Source organism: Monodelphis domestica, chromosome 1, assembly GCF_027887165.1.
Source record: "Monodelphis domestica isolate mMonDom1 chromosome 1, mMonDom1.pri, whole genome shotgun sequence".
NCBI lineage: Eukaryota > Metazoa > Chordata > Mammalia > Didelphimorphia > Didelphidae > Monodelphis > Monodelphis domestica.
The window spans coordinates 320,101,468-320,114,419 of NC_077227.1; the positions used below are offsets into that span (position 1 = coordinate 320,101,468).

Here is a 12,952-nt window from a genome sequence, read left to right on the forward strand (position 1 = left end):
GCCAGATTGGAAGGGAGTGTGCCTCTAGATTAGGTCATTCCTCTGCTGGAGGAGAGAAACCCCCTTGTTGAGGAATTCGATTAAGTAGGGGTTTTCTGGTTGTTAAGGAACTCACCCATGATAAATAGGGCATAGGTGATTCTATTCAGAGAATCTATCAGGAAAAATATTCTTTGTTTACTTTTTAAAAAGAATTTCAATAAGTAGAAAATTCTTTTATAAATGTTATATGAGATGGGGTTTAAATGATGACTAAAAGGGCCACTAGCAAGACATCCTATAATTGGAGACCAGGAGATCTTGGTTGGCTAATATTACCAACAGGAAACACTAGAGAGGGAATATAGTATGATAGGTGAGCTGTAATCCCATAAAGTGATAGGTAAGTCACAGTCACAGAATTTGAGAGTTAGAATGGAAATCAATCAATATTGCCTGAAAGGAATCCCCACTGTATTTGACAAGTAGTCATCATCTCTCTCTTTTTTTTTTAACCCTTACTTTCCATCTTTTGGCTCCAAGGCAGAAGAGTGGCAAGGGCTAGGCAATGAGGGTCAAGTGACTTGCCCAGGGTCATACAGCTAGGAAGTGGCTGAGGCCAGATTTTAACCTAGGACCTCCCATCTCTAGGCCTAGTTCTCAATCCACTGAGCTACACAGCTGCCCTCTCATCATCTCTTTTTGAAGACCATCAAGAACTCACCACCTCCCAAGGTAGGCCATTCCACTTTTAGGACACCCTTAATTCTTAGAAAATTTTTCAAGAAATTAGCTAAATCGGTTCCTTTGTGACTTTCATAATTGTTTTTAGTTCTATGCTACTAGGGTCAAACAGAACAAGTTCAATCATCCCTCCAAGCAAAAGCCTGTCAACTACTTGAAAATAGATATTATCACCCTCAAGTCTTCCCTTCTCCAGGCTGCACATGTCCTGTTCCTTCAACCTGTCCTCATATGACATGGACTCAGACTCAAGGGTTTTTATCATCTAGGGTGCCCTCCTCTGGACACCCTCTAGCTTATCAATGTCTTTTTTCAATCATTGTGGCAGAACTGGACACAATATTCCAAATGAAGTCTGATGAGGGCAGAGTACACTGGGACTATCCTCTCCCTAATCCTGGAAGTTGTTCCTACTGATGTCCAGATAATATTAGCTTTTAAAAAATATTATATATTCTCCCCAATTACATGTAAAAACAATTTTTAACATTGAGCTGTTAACAGCTACTCTTTGTGTCTGACCACCACCACTTTTTTTGTTTTGTTTTGTTTTAACCCTTACCTTTTGTCTTAGAATCAATACAGTGTATTGGTTCTAGAGTAGAAGAAAGGTAAGGGCTAAACAATGAGGGTTAATTGACTTGTCCAGGGTCACACAGCTAGGAAGCGTTTGAGATCACATTTGAACCCAGGACCTCCCATCTCCAGACTTGGGGCTCCATTGACCTAACTGCCCCCCATGAAGTGAGTTCTGAATCTCACAGTTGTTAGTGAGTGGTCTCCCAGTTTTTAAAAATTTTTGCACCCTTAATAACTTTTCCCCCTGGGTATGATGAGAGTAGGGAATGTAGAATTTTCCTAATGATATCTGCACAGCTACTTCTCTGAGATAGAATATAATTGTCCTGAGTCACTAACACCAATTTCAGAAGAGATTGGGCGAAGAGGGAAGAGTTGTGAAGAGGGATGGGTGAAGGGGCGGGGAGGGTTTGTATTGGAGACACTCACTGCTCATTAACTGGTCACACACCCATGAAAGACTGATCTCCAGTCCCACATGTGGAAACAACTACTCTAAGTACTGGTCACTCCATAGCCTCACCTTCATTCTCCCAGGCTCACGACCTCAGTGCTGCCCTGGACACTTCATTCTTTCTCCCCCCACAATACCAGTCAATAACCAAATAACCAAAAAAATTGTGTTATTTCTATCTGTACAAATCCCGCCCCCAACATATACACATATTGGCATTGTCCAGAGCTATCATCTCTTAGAGGAATTTTGTACTTAGATATGAAATGTTTTGTTATCCATCTCCTAAGTAATTGTGATTGATTGTGAAAGCTGACCAAAAGTAACAATGATTCTCCTTAGGTCAAGAGGGACTAACCTCCAAGTCACCCCACTTATGTCTTTCATCTATTTCTGTCATAGCAACAATGTTTTGTTGACAATCTCCTTAGGCTTCATGTCTGTTGTTAATTTCTATGGAAACATGTACATAGAAAACTGATTATGTGCCAGAAAATCATGTACTCACTGAAACTATAAAATAAACCAACCTTGTGCCATGGCAGAACACTATATGATGCCTACACATGTGGGACTGAGCACGTAGTGCTTCTCAAAATCATCACACCTAAAGAGAGTGGACCATGGACCCTCAGAAGGTCCACTGGACAGTGCTCTAAACTCTGCCTAGTAGGATCCCTGGCTTCCATCAAAACTCAGTACAAAAACACTCAAAACCAATAAAAAAAAACTCAGCTCAAATTTCATCTTTGACAGGGGGCTTTGCCCTTCCCCATATAAACTAGTAAACTTCCTTCCTGTCTGTACATCTCTTGTATATACCTATTGTATATGTGCTGACCCCAGTAGAATGTAGGCTCTTTGAGGGCAGGAACTGTTTTTGCTTTTTCTTCATATTCCCAGAACTTAACACGGTGCCTGACATTTTGATGTTGTTGTGTTGTATCCAACACTTTTGTGCCCCTGTGGACCATACTTTCCATGGGCTTTCTTGGCAAGGTTACTGCAGTGGTTTGCCATTTCCTTCTCCAATGGATTAAAACAGAGGTTAAGTGACTTGCCCAAGTCATAGCTGGTAACTATCTAAGGCTAGATTTGAACTCAGGTTCCCTGACTCCAGGCCCAGAGCTCTATCGAATAAGCCAGCTAGCTAACTCCTGCCTGATAGATAACAAGTGTCTAATAAATGCTTGCTGATTGGTGTGTGTCCCTGATCAGCTATAATGGAAGGACAAGGCATTCCATCAGGATTCTAGAAAAAAGACCTTAGGAAGGCAGTCCTGGAATTGGGTAAACAAATTATCTGGAGATGTAGGCTTCTGTAGTTTGGTCCTATTAGACTCACCTGAACTGGTTTTTCCAAGGTGGGGACCTGCCATCACCTATCAGAGTAGGGCAGGTGGACCCATTCACACTCTTCAGTTCTTAATTTCTCACCACAAATTCAAGGTCTGCTTAATCTCCACCCATTCACTGCCTCATGTTATATTTTTTTTCCTCATTCAGGTGGGTGAAACAAACCCAGATCTGACTAATCACAAGGTTCTTAACATTTTTATTGTGTGTAATGGATTCCTTTGGCAGTCTAGTGAACCCTATGGACCTCTTCAAAGAATGTTTTTACATGCATTAAATGAAATTCAAAGGACTATCCAGAAAACCAATTATATTGAAATCAAGATATTATTTCCCCATCAAAATTCATGAAACTCCTTAAATCTAGCTATAGACTCCCAGATTAAGAATCTATAGAATACTGGTGATCTCTGATTCCCAAATTAAAGTACTTCGCTGGAGAGCACTAGGACCCAGAGTTCATTCCTAATTTCTCAGGCTCACTTGTGTAGACAAGAGACATCTGACTAAAGAGCAAACCTTAAACTTCATCGTCTCAGGTTTCTTCAGTTCCAGTCTCAGGGTCCCTACCCTGAGGCCTTCAGCAGGTTCCCCACTGGTCACACCCCTCTTACTTCCAGTCACACTCTTCTCACGAGCATCCTGACTCAGCTCCCTTCAGATTTCTCACAGCTGAGTCACTAATTGATCTCCATCTCTCTCCTCCTCCCTTCCTTCTTGTCTCATTGTTTATCTCTTCTCTTCCTCTCCCTCTTCCTTCCTACACAGACTCCCTGTGTTACAAATATACTGATTTTCTACTTCAATCATCTAGCAATTACTCCATCCTGCACCAAAGCCATAGCAGGTGCTCAATCTTAGGGCCAAGGCACACCACACTCTATCATCAGCCTCAAGGATGGCCTGGATGCTTTTAACTCAGGAATCTTTTGGGTATTCAACTACTAGCTGCCTGCAGCTGCAGTCCTACAATGCTGCCCCCTCTTCTCTGAATAGCACTTTTTTTTTCCCCATTGTGTTCCCAGGAACCTAACTGAGGCATCCAGAGGTATGCTTGCTGAAGGTATCTTTTAGTCATGCTTCAAGGGCCAGGCAGGACCAAACAGGCATAAGCCCTAATCAATTCTAGGGCCTTCAAGAAGCTTGTCTTCCAGGGGAGGCAGGGTATGCCCCTCCCTGGGAAGACTGGTCCTTCGCGAATTGTCACAACTGAAGAATGAACCCCAGACAGAGAATGTGTGAGCCTGGGAACCACTGAACTGAAATTAAAGGCAGGCAAGAGGGTCACTCAGGTTGGGGATGGTCAATGTGGCTTCAGCAAAGGTGGGCTTCGCTCTTCCTGGCACTCATGCTCATACCTTCCCTGAATTACAGGAGGTTGATGAATCATCCCTTCACCTCTACCACTACCCAAAGATACCACTGTAGAAGCCAAAGTCTGGAGTCAAGAAAGGGGACCTCAAAGCCATTCTGGTGATGAAGACAGCAAGGACAAGTTACCTCCCACAAAGTGCAAAGAAATGTTTCTCAAATATGAGTATTTGAAAATTCCAATCCCTGATCTGGAATGGAAGGCCTCAAGATGAGGTGTCCAGGGACGGAGGATTCCCTCTTGGCAGAGCCTGAGGAGAGAAGGGAAAGCTGAAAGGATAACTGGAGCTCTTCAAAGCCCTGTCCTGTCCCTCTTCTCTTCTTTCCCTACATACTCCTTCAGTGATCTCATCTAAACAAAAATCTATTCATCTAGCCCCAATTTATACCCAAACAGAATATCTGTCCCTAATATCTTTTCTAAATTTAAATATTTATCTCCAATTGCCTGCTATACACACATCCAGCTGAATTAAATCCTGTCAGCATTTCAGGTCCAGAAAGTCTAAAACAAAACTCATTATGTTGCCTGGACCCTGCCCTTCTTCCAAGCATCCTTTTTTCTATCATAGAGCCATAACCTGAATCATTATCCTTTGGTTTTCTCTCTTCCTCATCTTCCAAATCCATCCAGTTTCCGGGTCATGTTGATTCTATCTCTACAACCTCCCTTAACATGGCCACGACTTTGGTTTTGACTTTCAACATCTGTACTATAATAGGCTTCTAGTTGGTCTAAGCTCCATTCCATTCTCCACACAGCTACTAAAATCATCTTCCTAAAGCACAGACCTGACAATTCACGTCATTCCACCTCTTTAAAATATTCAACGGCTTGCTATTGTGTCTAGGACAGGGGTTCTTAACCAGAGATCCATGAACTCATTTTTTAAAAAAAGGAAATAACTATTTCATAACCATCAGTTTCCTTTATGAACCTCTGTTTTATTTTATGTATTTTAATAACATCATCCTGAGAAGAGGTCCCTAGGATTTGCCAGCCTGAAAGAATGGGAGCATCACACACACACACACACACACACACACACACACACACACACACACACGGTTTAGAATCCCTGATCTAAGGTTCAAATATGGATTCGCCAGTCTGATATTCCAAACCCTCCTCAATCTGGCTCACACTTTTCCAGACATTTCATTTTGTAACCGTACCTTATTTCTGTGAGGAGATCATCATTGTTCTAATCACTCAGGTTTGCAACTTTGGCATCATCATTCTTGCTGCTTCCTTCTCCCTCTTCCCCTGTATCTAATCAGTGGCCAAGCTTTCTCGATCCTACCAGTCCACCATTTCTAACATCTGTGTCTCCTTCACTCACCCAGCCACCACCCCGATTCAGTTGACCGCATCTCACCTGAAGTATTGTAGTAGCTTCCTAGTGTATCTCCTTATTGACATTTCCCCCATTGTAATTCATCCTCTACTCTGCTGCAAAATTAATATTCCTTTTTCTGGATTGTACATGTATTATCATGCAAAATATATTTCCATGTTGGCCATTGTTATGAGAGAATACTCATTTAAAACCTAACCCCCCAAATAAAGAAGCTCATGTGAAAGATAATATGCTTTCTTCTGCATTCTGACTCCAGCAGTTCTTTCTCAGGAAGTGGGATCATATTCTTTGTCATAAATCCTTCAGAATTGTTCTGCATTGCAAAACTGATATTCTGAAGGTGCCAGTGACCATGTCCCTCCCCAGCTAAAGAAGTTTCAGCTTCTCCCTATTGTCTCTAGGATACAATACAAACTCCTCTTTCCAGCCCTTAAAAACCTCCTCAGTCTGACTCTAACCCATTTTCCCCAATGATAAATCCCAGTCAGACTCTGCACTACAACCAAATCGGTTTACTTGTTGTTCCTCCACACAACATTCCATTTTTTGTCTTTATGCAGGTTGTCCCCTTGCCTTGAATACCCTCTCTCTTCACTCCACCTTGGGGAATCTTTCCATTTCCTTCAAAATACAGTCCAGTTAGTGCATCTAGGTGGTACAGGGGATTGAGAACCAGTCCTGGGAGACAGGAGGTCCTGAGTTCAAATTTGACCTCAGATACTTCCTAACTGTGACTCTGGGCAAGGCACTCAACCCCAATTACCTAGTCCTTAACACTCTTTTGTCTTAGAATTGATTCTTAGTATTAATTCTAGGTAAGGTAAAGGTTAAAAAAACCCCCTACAAAACTACAGTCCACTTATTTGCTTCTACTTGTGGCCTTTTTTGACTGGCCTCCATTGTGAACAGTTGCAAATGCTTTCTTCTCCAATAATCTTATTTGTGTCTTATCTTACTTCATCTTGTAACTCTCCCCTCAATAATACAGACACACAGACACAGACACAGACACACCCCTTTAATAAAATGTATGCCCCCTGAGGGCAGGGACTATTTCATTTTGTTCTTTGTATTCATGACACCTAGTGCAGTTTCTTGTACATAGTAGGTTGTTTTTCAGTTGTTTAAGTTATGCCCAACTCTTCCTGACTCCATTTGGAGTTCTCTTGACTTTCTTGACAAGGATACTGGAGTGATTTGCCATTTCCTTCTCCAGCTCATTTTTGCAGATGAGGAAACTAAGGGAAACTGGGTTAAGTGACTTTCTCAGGGTCACATAGATACTAAATAATATCTGAGGTTGGATTTGAACTCAGGTCTTCCTGACTCCAGGGTCAGTTATCCATCCCTCCACTGCACTGTCTAACTGCCCTGCATAGTGGGTGCCTAACACATATTTGTTGTACTGAAATGAGCTACAAGATTGGTAGGAAGAGCGTTATGGCCTTGGCACCCTTGAGATATGTAGTGCAAATTTTAGTTACACAGAATAATTGACACTGGGAAAATTGGTCAATTAACAAACAGATGGTTTCAGTTTGATAAATGCTTAATGACCACCAGACCAAAGGGAATGTTCATGGTGAGCTGATTTACCCCAGGTCATACACTCCGTCCCAAAGAGTAAAAGGGAAAGAATGTACCTTAGAAGGAGAGCTACTGTGACCACTGTAGGGCAGGAGAATTAAGCTATGGGGTAGAAAGACTGTCATTACTGCCAATAGCCCTAATGAGAGTGCCATTTTCTTTTTTCCCATTCCAAGTTTTCTTGTAGTAGGTGACTTCTAAGTATAAGGAGAGACTAAGTCTCTAGGTTGATGTCCCCTAAAACAGTCCTGTTTACTATGCTAAGAAACAATTCTCATGGTCTGGGGTGTGTTGGGGCAGGGAGAAGGAAGGAAAGAGTAAGTAGGTACTAAAAGCAAGTACCAACATGGTGGAAAGGAAGAAAATAGTCAAGAATACGAGCAGGAAATCACTGCAATGAGAGCTAACAAGCTCAGAAGACAAGGAAGGTCAGCAGATGTATGACAAACCCCTTCAAATTCCCTGTTTTAGAGATGCAGGAGCTGAGATCCCGACAGGGGAAATGACATTGCTATAGTCTCATGGCAAGTTGTCAGAGGAACATGGCCTGCCCCTGATTCCTAGGTGCAGGCCCTGTCTACTATGGCTTTGGGTTTTAGAACCCATGCAACTGTCCCTGTGCCCGTGACTAGGTCCACACAGCCTAAGGCTGAGACCTCAGCAAAGCTTAAAAGATCTCGTTCCCCCTGGTTTGGGACACTCTGGCATAGGATATGGCTCAGGTCTGGGGACATCTAGGGTTGATCTCTTCTGTCATCCTCAAAGCTCCAGGTGACCCTGAAGTCTAGATTTAATAGTTCCCTATGGTTCACACCTATTTGATTCATTGGTTTACCTGGCTGTCCCTCATTTATTTCATGGGAAAAGAGAGGGGCAAGGTCATGGACCTTGTCAAACATGCCCTTAAGTCTTCAAGATGGGGCTACCTTCTCCCTAAGCAGAGCAGGGATCCTTTGGGCTTCCTTTATGAGTAGTGGGATTTTTCAGTGCTTTCCAAGAATTCAGAAGATCATCTCATCAGGAAAGTCTAATGGGGAATTCCCCTTCGGATCTCCCTAAACATTGAAATGGGTACTTTCCCTCCTCTCTACCCTGAGGGCTGGAAATCCCTGGGACAACTGGAGAACTAAGGCTTAGCCTGGGAGGAAGAAGAAAGGGAGAGTAGAGAATGGCTGAGTAAATCATGGTATTTGATTTAATATTACTAAGCCATTGGAGTTGATTAAATAAGGTCGCTTCAGGGAATCCTGGGAAGATATATGAACTTGTGCAGAGTGAAATGAGCAGAATGAAGAGAACAATTTGTGCAACAAAGACACTAACGGAAAAGAAAACAACTTTGAATGACTTCAGAACTCAATGCAGTGACCAGGCACGACTTCAGATGACCTGTGATGATACGTGCCTCCTACCTCTTAGCGGAGAGGTGATTATGGACCTCAGAAGGATGTTCAGATATGGTTGAAGCATTCATTCATCTTGCTTGACTATATTTGTGACAAGAGAGGACTTCTACTTGGTGTAGGTGGTGTTGGTAAAGATGAGGTGGTAGGTGGTGATAGTGAGGCAATTAACTCCCCACCAACCCAAATAAAGAGCATCAGTGAAACATTTTTTGTCATTCAGTTATTTTTCAATCGTGTCTGACTCTTCATGACTCCATTTGGGGTTTTCTTGGCAGAGATACTGGAGTGGTTCACTATTTCCTTCTCTATAGAGCTCATTCAATTCCTTCTCTTGTTCATTTTACAGATGAGGAAACTGAGGCAAATAGGTTAAGTGACTTGCCCAGGTCACCCAGGTTGAAAGTGTCCAAGATCAGATTTGAACTGGGGAAGCTGAATGAAATGTTAAAACAAAATGTTAAAACCACATTAAAGAGGAGAGGAAAGCCCAGAAGAAACAGAAAAGCAGGGCAGTTTTGCAGAGAGAAAAATGAAACCATTCTTACCCTCAAGAAGCTTCCATTCTACTGGAGGGATAATGGCATATGCACAATTAGGTAAACACACAAAGGATACGGTTATCCAAAGTAGTTTCCCAAAGGAGAGAGCTTTAACAACTGGGGATAAGGTGAGGGGAGGATAAGGAAATGGCACGTGAGCTGTGCTTTGGAGGAGGGGAGGGTTTGATAGAGCTTCACTATCCTTTGAGAGAGCCATCTCAGGAGAGGGGTGACATCAGAAGCCCGGCAGGCGAGGAAACAGACAGTTTCCCAGAACTGGACGGCACCTTAGAGGTCATTCATTTCCTCCTGAGCGAGGCATTGCCCACTTACAGTAATTATAACTTAACCACCTTCTTTAGTTAACATGTGCAGAGTACATGATGCCAACTGCCAGGCTAGACAAATTAAAAGGCAGAATTAAGCTTGCTGGAGGCAATATCAGCGCTCTCAGATATGCAGATGATAGCACTCTGGTGGCAGAAAGGAAAGAAGAACTAAGAAGCCTCTTGATGAGAGAGAAAGAGGAGGGCATAAAAGCTGCCTTGAAGTTTAGTATCAAAAAGCCCCAAATCTTGGCAACTGGGTCCATCGCTTCCTGGCAACCAGAAGGAGAAGAAATGGAAGCAGTATCGGATTTTACATTCTTGGGCTCAAAGATCACTGCAGCAGGTGACTGCAGTCATGCAATTAAAAGGCGCTTGCTCCTTGGAAGGAAAGCTAGGGCATATCTGGCCAGCATGCTAAAAAGCAGAAATGTCACCTTGTTGACAAAGGTCCATACAGTCAAAACTATCGTTTTTTCCAGTAGCAATATATCAACTGTGAGAGTTAGATTACAAGGAAAGCAGAGAACCACAGAATCAACTCTTTTGAATTGTGGTTGGATAAAAAAATTTTTTTTCTTAAACCCTTACCTTATGTCCTATGGCATATGCCATTGGTCTCAGTTGGAAGACAGAAGAGTGGCAAGGGCTAGGCAATTGGAGTTAAGGGACTTGCCCAGGGTAACACAGCGAGGAAGTGTCTGAGGCTATATTTGAACCCAGGATCTTTCATCTTTAGATCTGACTCTCAACCTCCTGAGCCACTTGGCTTATTCTTTTGTAATTTCTATTTTTTGTGCAAAATTTTAAATGTACATAATTATTAATACAGTGGTACCTTCAAATAAGAAGTTAATTCACTACTGAATATTATATTAAGTTGCATACATAAATATTAATTAATTCTGAGAACATTTGCTCAAAAGGAATGCTGAAGTAAAAAAGCATGGAGACTACAGATGAATGTTGAATGAAAATCCCTGTGAAGGATTTGTGGGAAAGAAACACAGATAGGTAGGAAAGCTTTGAAAGTTCCATTTATTATTTATTATTTCATATTATTATATATATTATTATTATGTAGATATGAAGAAAAGGAAGCTAAACATATCAGAGATTTGTGATTTCACTTATGCACAATCTTCTTTTTCTTTGCATATGGAAATGCTTGTTTTATTTGGCTTTATAAAATTTGAAATTAAAAAAGAGAAAAGAACAAAGGGTCAAGATTATAAAAGGAATTAATGGGAAAATGTGTAAAGGAAGGAAGACTAGCAGTACTGGATTTTAAACTATATTATAAGACAATAATTATCAAAACTATCAGGAGGGCAGTTAGGTGGCCCAGTGGATAGAGAACCAGGCCTGAAGACCAGAAGTCCTGGGTTCAAATCTAGTCTCATACACTTTTTAGTTGTGTGACCCTGGGAAAGTCACTTAACCCCCATTGCCTAGCCCTTACAGCTCTTTTGCCTTGGAAATAAAACATAGAATTGATTCTAAGACAGAAGATAAGGGTTGTTGTTTTTTTAAACTATCTGGTACTGACTAAGAAAAAGAAGATTGATCATTGTATCAGAATAGATGTATAACAAATAGTAAAAGATTATAGTAACCTCATGTTTGACAAAAGTAAAGATCTGAGCTTTTGGGATAAGAAGTTACTATTTGGTCAAAATTTCTCAGAAAACTAGAAAAAAATTAGGTTTAGACCAATATCTTAAACTATTTACCAAGATAAGATCAAAATAGATACAGGACCTAGTCAGTCACAAAGGGAGATATCATAAGTGAATTGGAAGAACAGGGATCATATTATTTACCAAATTTATGGAAGGAGACTTTATGAATAGACAAAAGATCAAGAGAATTGTAAGATGCAAAATGGATCATTTTGGTTATATTAAATTTAAAAGGGCTTGTATAAATAAAACTATGGTAACCAGAATTAGAAGGAAAGCAGAAAATTAGTGGGGGGGGTGTTAATAGACAGTTTCTCAAATAGAGGTTTCGTAGTGAAAATATCTGGAGAAACTTTGTCAAACTTGTAAGAATGTGAGTCATTCCTCAACTGATAAATTGTCAAAAGATATGAATAGGCAGTTTTTGGATAAAGAAATTAAAGCTATATATATAGCCATATGGGAAAATGCTCTAAATTATTATTAATTAGAGAAACGCAAATCAAACAACTCTGAGATATCATCTCATCCCTATTAGATTGACTAAAATAATAAAAGGGCAAAATGACAAATATTGGAGGGGATATGGAAAAATGGGTACACTGATACACTGTTGGTGGAACTATGAACTGATCTAGCCATTTTAGAGAGCAATTTGGAATTACACCCGAAGGGTTATAAAACTGTGTTTATCCTTTGACCTAGTGATATCATTATTGGGTCTGTTTCCTAAAGTGATCAGAGAAAAAGGAAAATAACCTCTTGTTCTGAAATATGTATAGCTGCTCTCTTTGTGGTGGCAAAGAACTGGAAATTGAGAGGATGCCTATCAGTGGGAGAATGGAATACTACTGCTCCATAAGAAATGACAAACAGGTCAGTTTTTTTTAATGGAAACCCACATGAAATTATGAAGAGTAAAATAAGCAAAACCAAGAAATCACAGTATATTGCAACAGAAATATTATTTGAGGAATAACTGTGAATGTCCTCCTCCAGAGAAAGAACTGATTAATAGAAACAGGCATGGCATAATTTTATCATTTGACCATATATATGGTCAAATGATGCCTTCTCTAATATAGGAAGGGAAGGGAGAGAGGGAGATAGCTAGAAAATTTAATGTAACAAACAAACATATATATATATATATATATATATATATATATAAAGATAATATCAGAATGATCTATAGTAACATGGAATGTTGGAAAGTATTAGATTTTGAGCCAGAGGACTTGGCCTTGCTACTTTCCACTTGTGTGACTTAGAGAAAAAGTCATTTAATTTCTCTCGGTCTCAATTTCTTTGTCTGTAAAATGATTTTAAAACCTTTAAGGTTCTTTCAGTTTTAAATCTATGACCTATGACATTAAGTACAATTCTTCCTCCTCTACACCGTACTCTCAGTACAGATGTTCAGTGTGGCACAGGTTCAGAGGAAGGAGGAAGAGACCAAAATCTATTTTAGAAACCAGGCCCCAAGGACCTCTGAGTCTTGCTGAAGACCTGGTTAAACAACTTTTCCCAGCCCATTCCACCAACAGGTGTTAGAGCAGGAGAGGATG

At 40.7% G+C, this 12,952-nt stretch overlaps 1 protein-coding gene across 5 annotated transcripts in view; it reads right to left on the reverse strand.

Moving 5' to 3' along the window:
* Window positions 1-12,952, reverse strand: part of AMN (amnion associated transmembrane protein) — an 80,734-nt gene that overhangs the window by 47,565 nt on the left and 20,217 nt on the right. The gene's annotated exons all lie outside the window — the stretch shown is intronic.